The following is a 10,554-nucleotide window of genomic DNA, read 5'->3' on the forward strand; positions in this document are numbered from 1 at the left end:
GAGGAAGAGGTCCGTGAGGGACGGCGGGAGGGCGCCGTGCGTGCGCGGGCCAGGAAGCGGCCTCAGCAGGGACGGAATCTCGGAATCTCAGCCCCAGCCAGTGTGTCCCTGAGCAGCCGGCAGGTTCCAAGCAGACCGGAGCCTCCGGAGCGCACGGCCCCTGAGGCTGCTTTAAACCTCCAGGCGCTCTCCCATCGCTCTCCCCTCAGCCTTTGCTGTTGGTGGGTTTGTGCTTCCCCACCTGGCTTCTCTGTGATGCCATCGAACGATTTATCTCCTTTATTTTCCGCAGCATCTGTCTGTCACCCCTTCCCTCTCATTGAACTCTGCTTTATCTTTAGTAATTCCTCCCCCTGCGTCCCTTCGGACTACGTTGTGTACTTTCCCCAGCTTTTTGAGTCAGATGCTTCATCTATTTTCAGTCATTCTTTGTTATTATTACAAGTGTTTCAAGCTATGAATTTTCCTCTTCCAGCTGGGTTTTTTGTTGACCTCAACGAATTTATTCTAAACGCATGTGGAAGCAGCAACGCCTGACAGTGATTTCTGTGAAGGGGCCGGAGGCGGAAGATGGGTGGGAGCAGAAGAGCAAGGACCGCCGAGTGCAGGCCGGCGGGGCTGGTGCGGGCGCCTTACCGCTCTCCGCTCCGGTAATGGTTTTAAACCTTCGACGATGAAAATCTTTTTAAAAAATTCCGTATAGTACTGACACAGGAACATTTTCGCAGATGAGTGGAACGAGGAGAGTTTAAACAGTGACCCAGATAAACGATCCAGGAGACCTCACAAAGCAACGGGGGAACAGTGGGACATTTAGTCCGTGTGCGGAGAAAACGACCGCACGCAAAAATAGAACCAGCGCCTCGTTACAACCTCGATGCAACGGTGAGCTCCAGACGGACTAATTCTCAACTGCTAAAAGTGAAAGTAGGACAGTCATAGCAAGGGTCTTTGTAGATGAGGAAGGATTTTTCAACAAGAATCCCAAAACACAATGCATAAAGTTAAAAGAAAGACTCTTATGCCTACCTTAGTAACCTACATGCAGTGACGTTTACCATGGACTCATGCCATGCATATTTCACACAACCAGGATAATAGCATATTAAAATACACACGGAGCTCTCGCAAATCATCCGGAAAAAGACAAAAACCCCAACAGAACAACTTGCAAACGATTTGGAACGGCTTTGTGGTGGGCAGAGCAACGACAGCTCCCCCTTCAAAGGTGTCCAGGTTCTGACGTCCAGAATCTATGATTATGTCACCTCCTGTGGCAACAGGGACTCTGCGGATGCGATTCGCCCTGGATTGTCTGGGTGGGTCCAGCGTGATCATGAGGGGATGGGGTCAGAGAAGGAACAGTGAGGCCCGGACAGGCAGAGAGACTCAGGGCCACCACCCAGGAACGGGGCGCCTCTGGAAGCTGGAAAAGCCAGAGAAGCTGAGTCTCCCGGAGCCCCCAGAGAAACCCTCCCGACCGACCCACTTTCAGGCTCTGCCCTCAGGCCTCCACAGAGTAAGAGGGTTGTGTTTCTGCGAACTTGTCACAAACAAGTTCTGCCCTCTGAGGCTCGGGGAGGGCACCCCCCTTTCCTGTGACAGCCCCCCAGGAACTCGCGGCAGCTCTGTGCCTTCTGAGCTGGATCTGCCGTTCACCACCTTCTAGGTGAGGACACTTCGTGGGTTAAATGAGACTTCGATGCTTTAGGATTCACGGCGGCAAAAATGACGGCGCAGAAAAAACAAACCGGTCTCTCCGGGCTTCAGTGGAAATGGGAACAGGACTTCCCACTGGCAGCTGAGGCTCCAGGAGGCTCAAAAGATTTGTTTTTTTAAAGAAACACTTACTTTAGAGGAAGTATATGCAATGCTTTCATTATATCTAATATCTTTCAAAATTAGATGAGAGAAGGCTACGTAGAGAGGAATTTAGCAATTTATCTTTTTGATTAAAATTTTAATTTTCGAGGTAATAGAGTCTTGGGCGGTTGTAAGAAATAGCTCCGGGAGGCCGGGTGCGTACCTGGCTTCCTCCTGCCGGGAAACCACGGCCGCTGTGCGCCCAGACGTCGGCCTCCATCCACGGCAGATCCAGATGCGGAGCGGCTGCCCCAGGAGGTGCCGACCTCTGCCCTGCCCTCCCCCCACGCCCTCCTCACCCCAACACCCCCACCCCATGTGGCCTCCATGTCCACAACTTCTTCCTCTCAAGAACGTAATATGCGTGGAGTCCTGCATCTCTTCCCTTTGCGTGGATGCTTTCCATCTGCAGGACTCGTCCTGGAGATGCGCCAGGTTGTCTTGGGTACCAGTCCAGCCCCCCTGCTGAGCGGACCCCCCCATGGAACCCGTGGGAGGACGTGACACGCTCTGGTTGGCCCTTCAGCCACCGGGTTGTTTCCAGGTCCCGGCTCCTGTGGGTGGAGCTGCTGTAAAGGGCTGTGTGCAGGTTCTGAGAGGTCGTCAGCCTTCATTTCTCGGGGACCACCGGACCTAGGGTAGGCGCGGGTTTAGTTTTTCAAGGACCTGCCAGGATGATTCCAGAGTGGCTGCAGCGTCTCACGGCCCCGCCAGCGTGAGCGTGAGCCGGGGTCTGCGCCCCCGCGTGCGGAGCTGTCTCTGCTCACTGAGCTCCTCTGGCGGGTGTGCAGCCAGCGCGAGCCCCGGTTCCACCTGGCATCTCCCTCCTGGCTGACGAGGGTGAGCGTCTCCCCACTGACCTGACGTCTGCAGATCCTCTGCGGCGAAATGTCTCTTCAGATCTTTTTCTCATTTTCTAGCTGGACTTTTTTTTCCCCTGTTGAACTTCGAGCATTTTTTTTATATATTCTAGGTATCAGTCTTCTGTTGGATCTATGGTTTGGGAACATTTTCTCTCACTCCAATTTGTTTTTCCATCTTTTTTCACAAAGCACAAGTTCTAAAATTTTGACAAAATCCAATTTGTAAATTTTTCCCTCCATACTTTTGGTTTCAAGTGTAAGAACTCTTTGCCTAACCCTAGATCCCAAAGATTTTGTCCTGTATTTTTTCCTTAAATTTGTATAGTTTTATGTTGCACATTTTAGTCCTTGATCCACTTTGAGTTAATAGTCGAATGAGGTGGGACACTTAGGTTGAGGTTCATTTTTTTGTCCGTATACGTCCAGTTGTTCCATCAGCTTTTGTTGAAAAGGCCATCTTTGCATCTTTGCCAAAAATCAGTTGGGTGTATTTGTGTGGGTTTATTTCTAGGTTCTCTGTCCTGGTCCCTTGATCCACGGGTCTGTCCCTCAGCAAATACCACACAGTCCTGATTACTGCAGTTACGAAATAAGTTCTTGAGATTGGATAGAATGATTTCTCCCACTTTATTCTTTTCTTTCAAAATTGTTTTAGCTAGTCCAGCTTGCCTTCCCACATAAATTTGAGAATAATCTTCACTGTATCTCCAAAAAATCTTGTTGGGATTTTGATAGGAATCTTGTTAGAACTGTGTATCAATTTGGGAAGAACTGACATGTCAACTACATTGAGTCTTCAATCCGTTAATAATGTATCTATTTATTTAGATCTTCTTTCATCTCTTTTATCAGTGTTGTGTGGTTCTCAGCAAACAAGTCCTGTAGGTGCTGTGTTTCATTTACACATAATTTTTAAATGATTATAAATGATATTGTATTTTAACTTTGGTGTTCACGGCTAGTATACAGGAATACAATTGATTTTTTTTTTTTTTTGGCTGCACCGTGCAGCTTGTGGGATCTTAGTTCCCCAGCCAGGGATCAGACCTGGGCTCTCGGCAGTGGAAGCACTGAGTCCTAACCACTGGAGTGCCAGCAAATTCCTTACAATTGATTTCTGTATGTGTATCTTGAAATGAATCTTACCTGGTCATTAGTGTATAATTCTTTTTATATATTGCTGACTTCTCTTTGCTAGTATGTTGTTAAGAATTTTTCATCTATCAATGTATTCATGAGCAATGTTGGCCTGTAGTCTTCTTTTTCTGTATTGTCTGCCTGATTTTTGCATCAGGGTAATACTAGCCTCACAGAATGAATTAGGAAGTATTCCCTCTTCTATTTTCTAAAAGAGAATTTGTAGGATTTGTGTTAATTCTTTTATACATATTTGGTAGAATTATCCAGTGAAACCATCTGGCCTGGAGACTTTGGGGAGCTTTAAAAATATGAATTCGATTTCCCTAATAGTTATAGGGCTACTCAAACTGTTTGTTTCACATTGGGTGACTTGGGGTAGTTTATGTTTTTTAGAAGAATTGGTCCATTTCATTGAAGTTGTCAAATTCATGTGTCTGCAGTTGTTCACAGTGTTCTCTTACTGTCCTTTGGATGTTGCAGGGTCTGTAGTGAGGTCCCTGTTTCTTTCTCACGTTCATCACTTGTGCCTTCCCTCTGGTTCTTTGTCCGTCTCTGCAGAGGTCACCAGCTTCATCGCGTGTGAGGAGAGATTACCACCTTGCGGATTGCAAGGTGGACGTCGCAGCTCCCTCCCTCGGCCTCTGCTGGGTGTGAGTGGGGCTGTGGCCACGGTCTCTTCTGTGTGTGGGAGTCACGGTCTAAAGTTCTCTGTGTTTCTAGCCCCCTCCCCGGCCCTTTGGTTAGGAGAGCAGCCTCTGTCGGACTTCACTGTCCGCACTCTCGGTGTCTCCAGGCCTCTGGCTTTTTCTGGGACATGTGAGACGACCCAGTTGTCATTCCTCAGCTCCTGGAGTCCCTATTCCATCTCTTCTCTTCATCTTTCAGTATCATCTTTTGATTCCTTTACACACTGTGCAGGGTTTTTAGTGGCACTTAGTGTGAGGAATAGGGAAAAGTACATATTCCCACAAGCAGAAGTCCTCGTCATTCATTTCTGAGGAAAGAAACGAGAGCTGTGTCCCCTTACTCACAAATAAGGATAAAGGACAGTTAAAACGTTCAGGAATGGTAAATATTTCATTTTTGGTTTTTTTGCATTATAATCTTTATCTTGGACGAGATCCTTTCCAGGAAGCAGCTTTACAAATGTTCCTGAATTTTTCTTCTATGTCCCGTGAGATTTCAGTTTAAACTCATGCAGTGAAGTTTATCCTCAAAAAATTAAAACTAGAACTATCATATGATTCAGCAATTCCACGTCTGGGTCTTTATTCAAAGAAAATGAAAACACTAACTTAGATATCTGCACCCCCACGTTCATTGCAGCATTTTCACAATAGCCAAGATGTGGAAGCAACCAAAGCATCCACTGAGGACGAATGCATGTAGAAGATGTGGTACACGCACACTGGCTATTATCACCATAGAAAGGGGTGACACCTTGCCATTTGCAGCAGCATCGATGACCTTGAGGGTGTCGTGCTAAGTTAAATTAGACAGACAGAGAAAGGCAGATACTGTAGGATCTCATATGTGAAATCAAAAACAAAACAAACAAACAGCAAAAAACCTGAGCTTACGTATACAGAGAGCAGATTGGCAGTTGCCAGAGGTGGGGGTTGGGGGATTGGGGAGGATGGGTGAAGGGGCTCAAAAGGTACAAACTTCCAGTTGTAAGATAAATAAGCCATGGGGTATATGGTACACCATGGTGACAGTGGTTAATAAAAAAAGTTTCTTCCATTGTGAATTTGATTTGTAAATAAAGACAGTATTGGACTTTCTGGTGGTGCAGTGGTTAAGAATCCACCTGCCAATGCAGGGGACACAGATTTGATCCCTGGTCTGGGAAGATCCCACATGCCGAGGAGCAACTAAGCCCGTGTGCCACAACTACTGAGCCTGTGCTCTAGAGCCTGTGCTCCACAACAAGAGAAGCCACCACAATGAGAAGCCCGCACACCGCAATGAAGAGTACCCTCTGCTCACTGCAACTAGAGAAAGCCCACATGCAGCAACAAAGACCCAATGCAGCGAAAATAAAAACAATAATTAATTAATTAAAAAAAATAAAGACAGTACCTTATATCTGTATAGACTTTGTAATGGTGACATCAGATCAGACCATCTCTTAATCATTTCTGCACTCTCCTCGGTACCTCTCATAACCGATGCCCTGCAGATGCTGAGTTGAATTTGTAAACACTGCTCCCTCATTTGGCCTTTGACCTGCACCCCTCCACACTGCATGAGGTCAGCAAGACGCAGTGTCCCCTTCACAGAGCCAGAGAGCAGAGACTCTGTCCCACGTCAGGACCGAGGCAGGTTCGTACTAACCCACCTAGGTACCCCAGGCACCATTTCATCTCTGTTCTAGATGCTTCTCTTAGTATCTGCTGGGTGTGAAGAGCGTCGTGTGTGGTTGGCCAGATGCAGAAGACCCCAGACTGACATATAACAAGACACCCTCCCACACGGCGTGCTACGGCAGTGACGTCACGCAATTACAGAGCCCTGGGGTCACAGAGCAGCAGCCCCGCTCGCCCTCAGGTCACGCCTTCTGAAGCAGGTGCCACGGACCTGGGAAAACGGAGGACATAAGAAGCTCCAAAGCAAAAAACAAGACAACTACTGCCTAAGCCCCTCCAACCTCACCCCAAACAAATAAAAACAACCACAACCACTTAACCCTCTCAAAATGCTGAGGAGTGAGTGCATAGAACACTGCCCCGTGCAGACGAGAGAATCGTGAACTTGCAGGTGGACAGGCAGCATCGATTCTCTGCCCGGAAACACACCCCATGGTCCACAGAATCCAAGAGACTCAAGCACCTCCTCCTGGTGGCTCCCTAGAGCTTATTCTACAGAAGTGGAATCGAAACAACTGCAGGGTGCTTTCTCGTGTCCGTTTCTCAGGTAACACCACGCTGTCACCTGTATAACGTCTACTGCCTTGAACTAGAGTCACACACGTGAATCTGCCCAGCATCTGTTCTCATTTTAGTGTCGGCTCCTTGGGGCATGTGTCTTGTGCAGTAACAGGAAACACGGTCCCTGGATTTTCTGGGACAGTAACAACTTTAAACATTCCTTCCTATTGTCCCCAAAGTGCAGCACATTTGTGAGACTGTCTCTTATTTAAACAAAACAAAATGAACCATTTTTATTGTTTTTTTTTAACGATTAAAGTCATATTCTCATTGCATAAAAATAAGAATATTCAGTGAAGTATAAAGAAGAAAATCAAAACAATCCATGACCACTATTCAGAGGCGACCGTAATTAACATTTTGGTGTGTTTTCCCAGTGTTTATACATGTAATTGGGGTCATACTGTATGTATGCAATAGTTTTTTGTTTAAATAGTTTGTTTAATAGTTTGCTTAAATTTTAACAGACTTTATTTTTCAGGCCAGTTTCAGGTTCACAGAAAATTGGATCAGAGAGATCCCCACGGGCCCTCCCTGCCTCCAGTCTCCCTTGCCACTTGCGCCTTCCGTTAGTGTGGCTGGTTATCTGCGGCTGTTGATGAGCCAATGTCGATGCATCATTGTTAACTGAAGCCAGGCGTCCCTCGCGGTGTGGAACGTTATGTGGGTTTGGACACATGTATAGTGACATGTATCCATAACTACAGAATCACAGAGCAGTGTCACTGCCCTAAAAACCCTCTCTGCTCCAGCTTGTCATCCCTCCCCGTCCCCAAACCACGGAAATCACTGAGCTTTTTACTGTCTCCATAGTTTTGCCTTTTCCAGAATGTCTTATAGTTGGAATCACACAGTGTGTAGCCTTTTCAGACTGGCTTCTTTCATGTAGCGATATGCATTTAAGGTTCTCCTATGTCTTTTCATGGCTTGAAGGCTCATTTCTTTTTAGTTGAGTAATAGTCCACTCTCTGGCTGCACCACAGTTTTTTATTCATTCATGTAGTAAAGGACATCTTAGTTGCTTCCGAGTTTTGACAATCATGGATAAAGCTGCTTTAAGCATCTGTGTGTAGGATTTTGTATGGACATAAGTTTTCAATTCTTTTGAGTAAAAACCAGGAAATGTGATTACTGATGAGAGGGTAAGGCTATGTCTAGTTTTGTAAAAAATCAAACTGCTTTCCAAAGTGGCTGCACCATTTTGCTTTCCTACCATCAGTGATGAGAGTTCCTGTTGCTCCACATCCTCACCGGCATTTGATGTTCTCAGTGTTTTCAGTTTTAGCCAGGCTAATAGGTATGTAGCGGTAGCTCATTTTTTTCCAATTTGCCATTCCGTATGACATAGGATAGGTAAACATCTTTTCATATGCTCATTTGCCATCTGAATGTCTTCTTTGATGAGGTATCTAGCTGTTCAGATCTTTTGTACATTTTTTAAATTGGGTTGTGTGTTTTCTTATTGTTGAGTTTTAAGAGTTCTTTGTACATCTCAGATACAAGTCCTTTATCAGATGTGTTTTTGCAAAAATGTTCTTCCGGTCGTGGCTTGTCTTTTCATCCTCTCAACAGTATAATTCAATTATAATTGAACAATATAAAGAAATTAAACTTGTCAAACTTTTCTTTCATGGATCATGCTTTTGGCGTCTAAATAGTCACCACCAAGCCTAAGGTCACCTGGATTATCTCCTATGTTATCTTCTAGGAGTTTTATAGTTTTCATTTTACATTTGTATGATCTCTGATCTATTTTGAGTTAATTTTTGTGAAGGGTGTAAAGTCTGTGTCCAGATTAATTTTTTTGCATGTGGAAGTCCAGTTGTGTCAGCACCATTTGTTGAAATGACTAACCTTTCTCCATTGAGTTGCCTTTGCTTATTGATCGAAACTCTGTTGACTATATTTGTGTGGGTCTATTTCTGGGCTAGTCTTCTGTCCCACTGATCTATCTGCCTAGTCTTTTGTCAATATCACACTGTCTTGATTAGTGTAGTGCTATAGGAAGTCTTGAATTCAGGAAGTGTCAGTCATTTAATTTTGTTCTTCTCCTTCAATATTGTGTTGGCTATTTTGGGTTCTGGCTGTTTTTTTGCCTCTCTAAATAAACTTGAGAACCAGTCCATCAATATCCACAAAATAACAGGATTTTGATTGGGACTGCATTGAATCTATAGATCAAGTTCTGAAGAACTGACATCTTGACACTACTGAGTCTTCCTATCCGTGTACCTAAATTCTCTCTCCATTTATTTTTTCTTTGATTTCCTTCATTAGAATTTTGTAGTTTCATCATATGCATCTGACACATATTTGTTAGATTTATACCTACACATTTCATTTTGGGGTGAAAATCTACATGAATGGTATTGTGTATTTAATTTCAAATTGTACTTGTTCATTGCTGATATATGGAAAGCAATTTAATTTTTTATCTTAACTTTGCATCCTGCAACCTTCCTATAATCACTTATTAGTTCCACGCATTTTAAAAAATTATTCTTTGGGATTTTCTACATAGCTGATCATGTCATCTGTGAACAGACAGTGTCATGTCTTCCCTCCCTACCTGCATGTGGCTTTTCTGCTTTTCTTTTCTTTTGCATGGGCTAGGATTTCCAGTGCGATGTGGAAGCAGTGGTGAGATGGGGCGTCCTGGCCTTGCTCCTGGCCTTAGTTGAAACACATCCGGTTTTTCACCATTGTGACGGTAGCTGTAGACATTGTGTAGGTGTTCCTAGTTTGCTGAGAGGCTTTATTGTGAACGAATGCTGGATTTTGTCAATGCTTTTCCTGCATCTGTTGATGTGCTCGTATGATTTTCCTTCTTTAGCCTGTTGACGTCATGGATAACACCGACTGCGTGTCAGTGTTCAGAGCTTTTTTGGGTAAGCTTTTTGCACTTTGATTTTGGAAGTTTATATTGACATTTCTTCAAGCTCAGTGATTCTTTGCTCTGCTGTGTCCAGTCTACTGCTGAGCCCATCAAAGGCACCCTTCACATTTGATACAGTGTTTCTGACTTCAGCACTTCTCTTTTATCTTTTCTTAGTGTTTCCTGCTCTGTGTAGGTTGCCGTCTGCTTCTGCATGTTGTCCTCTTCCTTGGTGCAGGCTCTGAGCGTGTACACCACAGTCTGAAATTCCTGGTCTCATAATTCCAACACCTCTGCCACAGCTGAGTCTGGTTCTGACACTGGCTCTGGCTCTTCACCTGAGTTGTGTTTTGTTCTGACGTTTAGCATGCCTTGTACTTTCTTGTCGACCATCCGCCGTGATGCACTGGGTACAGGACCTGAAGAACGCAGTCCTTTCATGTGAGGTGTCTTTTCATCTGCCAGGGCCTGGGCTGTGTTTACTCTTTGCTGCTGCTGCCTGTGTCCTGTGTTCTGTTTTCATCTCCCCGTCATCTTTGGGTTTCCCTGGACAACTCTTCTGAAGTAAGTGCTCAGACATTTAATTCTTTCAGTTTTATTCCTGTTGTTACACAGGAGCCCGAATGATGTGGAATAAGGTGGGGGTGTGGGGATGGGAAGCAGCGCGAGTCCTGTGATTGGGTCTGTCTTTCAGTGAGCCTGTGCCCTCAGTTCCCTCCCCAGTTCGGGTGAGGCAGAAAGGCTGGAGGGGCTGGTACTTGGTGGAAGGCTAGAAGGGCCTGGCGTGGGTTAGGCGGGTTAGGCTCCGGTAAAATAATTTCTCTTTAAATACAAAACACAAGAAACCCCAAATGAAACAATGTTCTGGGTATATTTCCACACC

The sequence above is a fragment of the Hippopotamus amphibius genome, chromosome 10 (genome assembly GCF_030028045.1).
Source record: "Hippopotamus amphibius kiboko isolate mHipAmp2 chromosome 10, mHipAmp2.hap2, whole genome shotgun sequence".
NCBI classification, from domain to species: Eukaryota; Metazoa; Chordata; class Mammalia; order Artiodactyla; family Hippopotamidae; genus Hippopotamus; species Hippopotamus amphibius.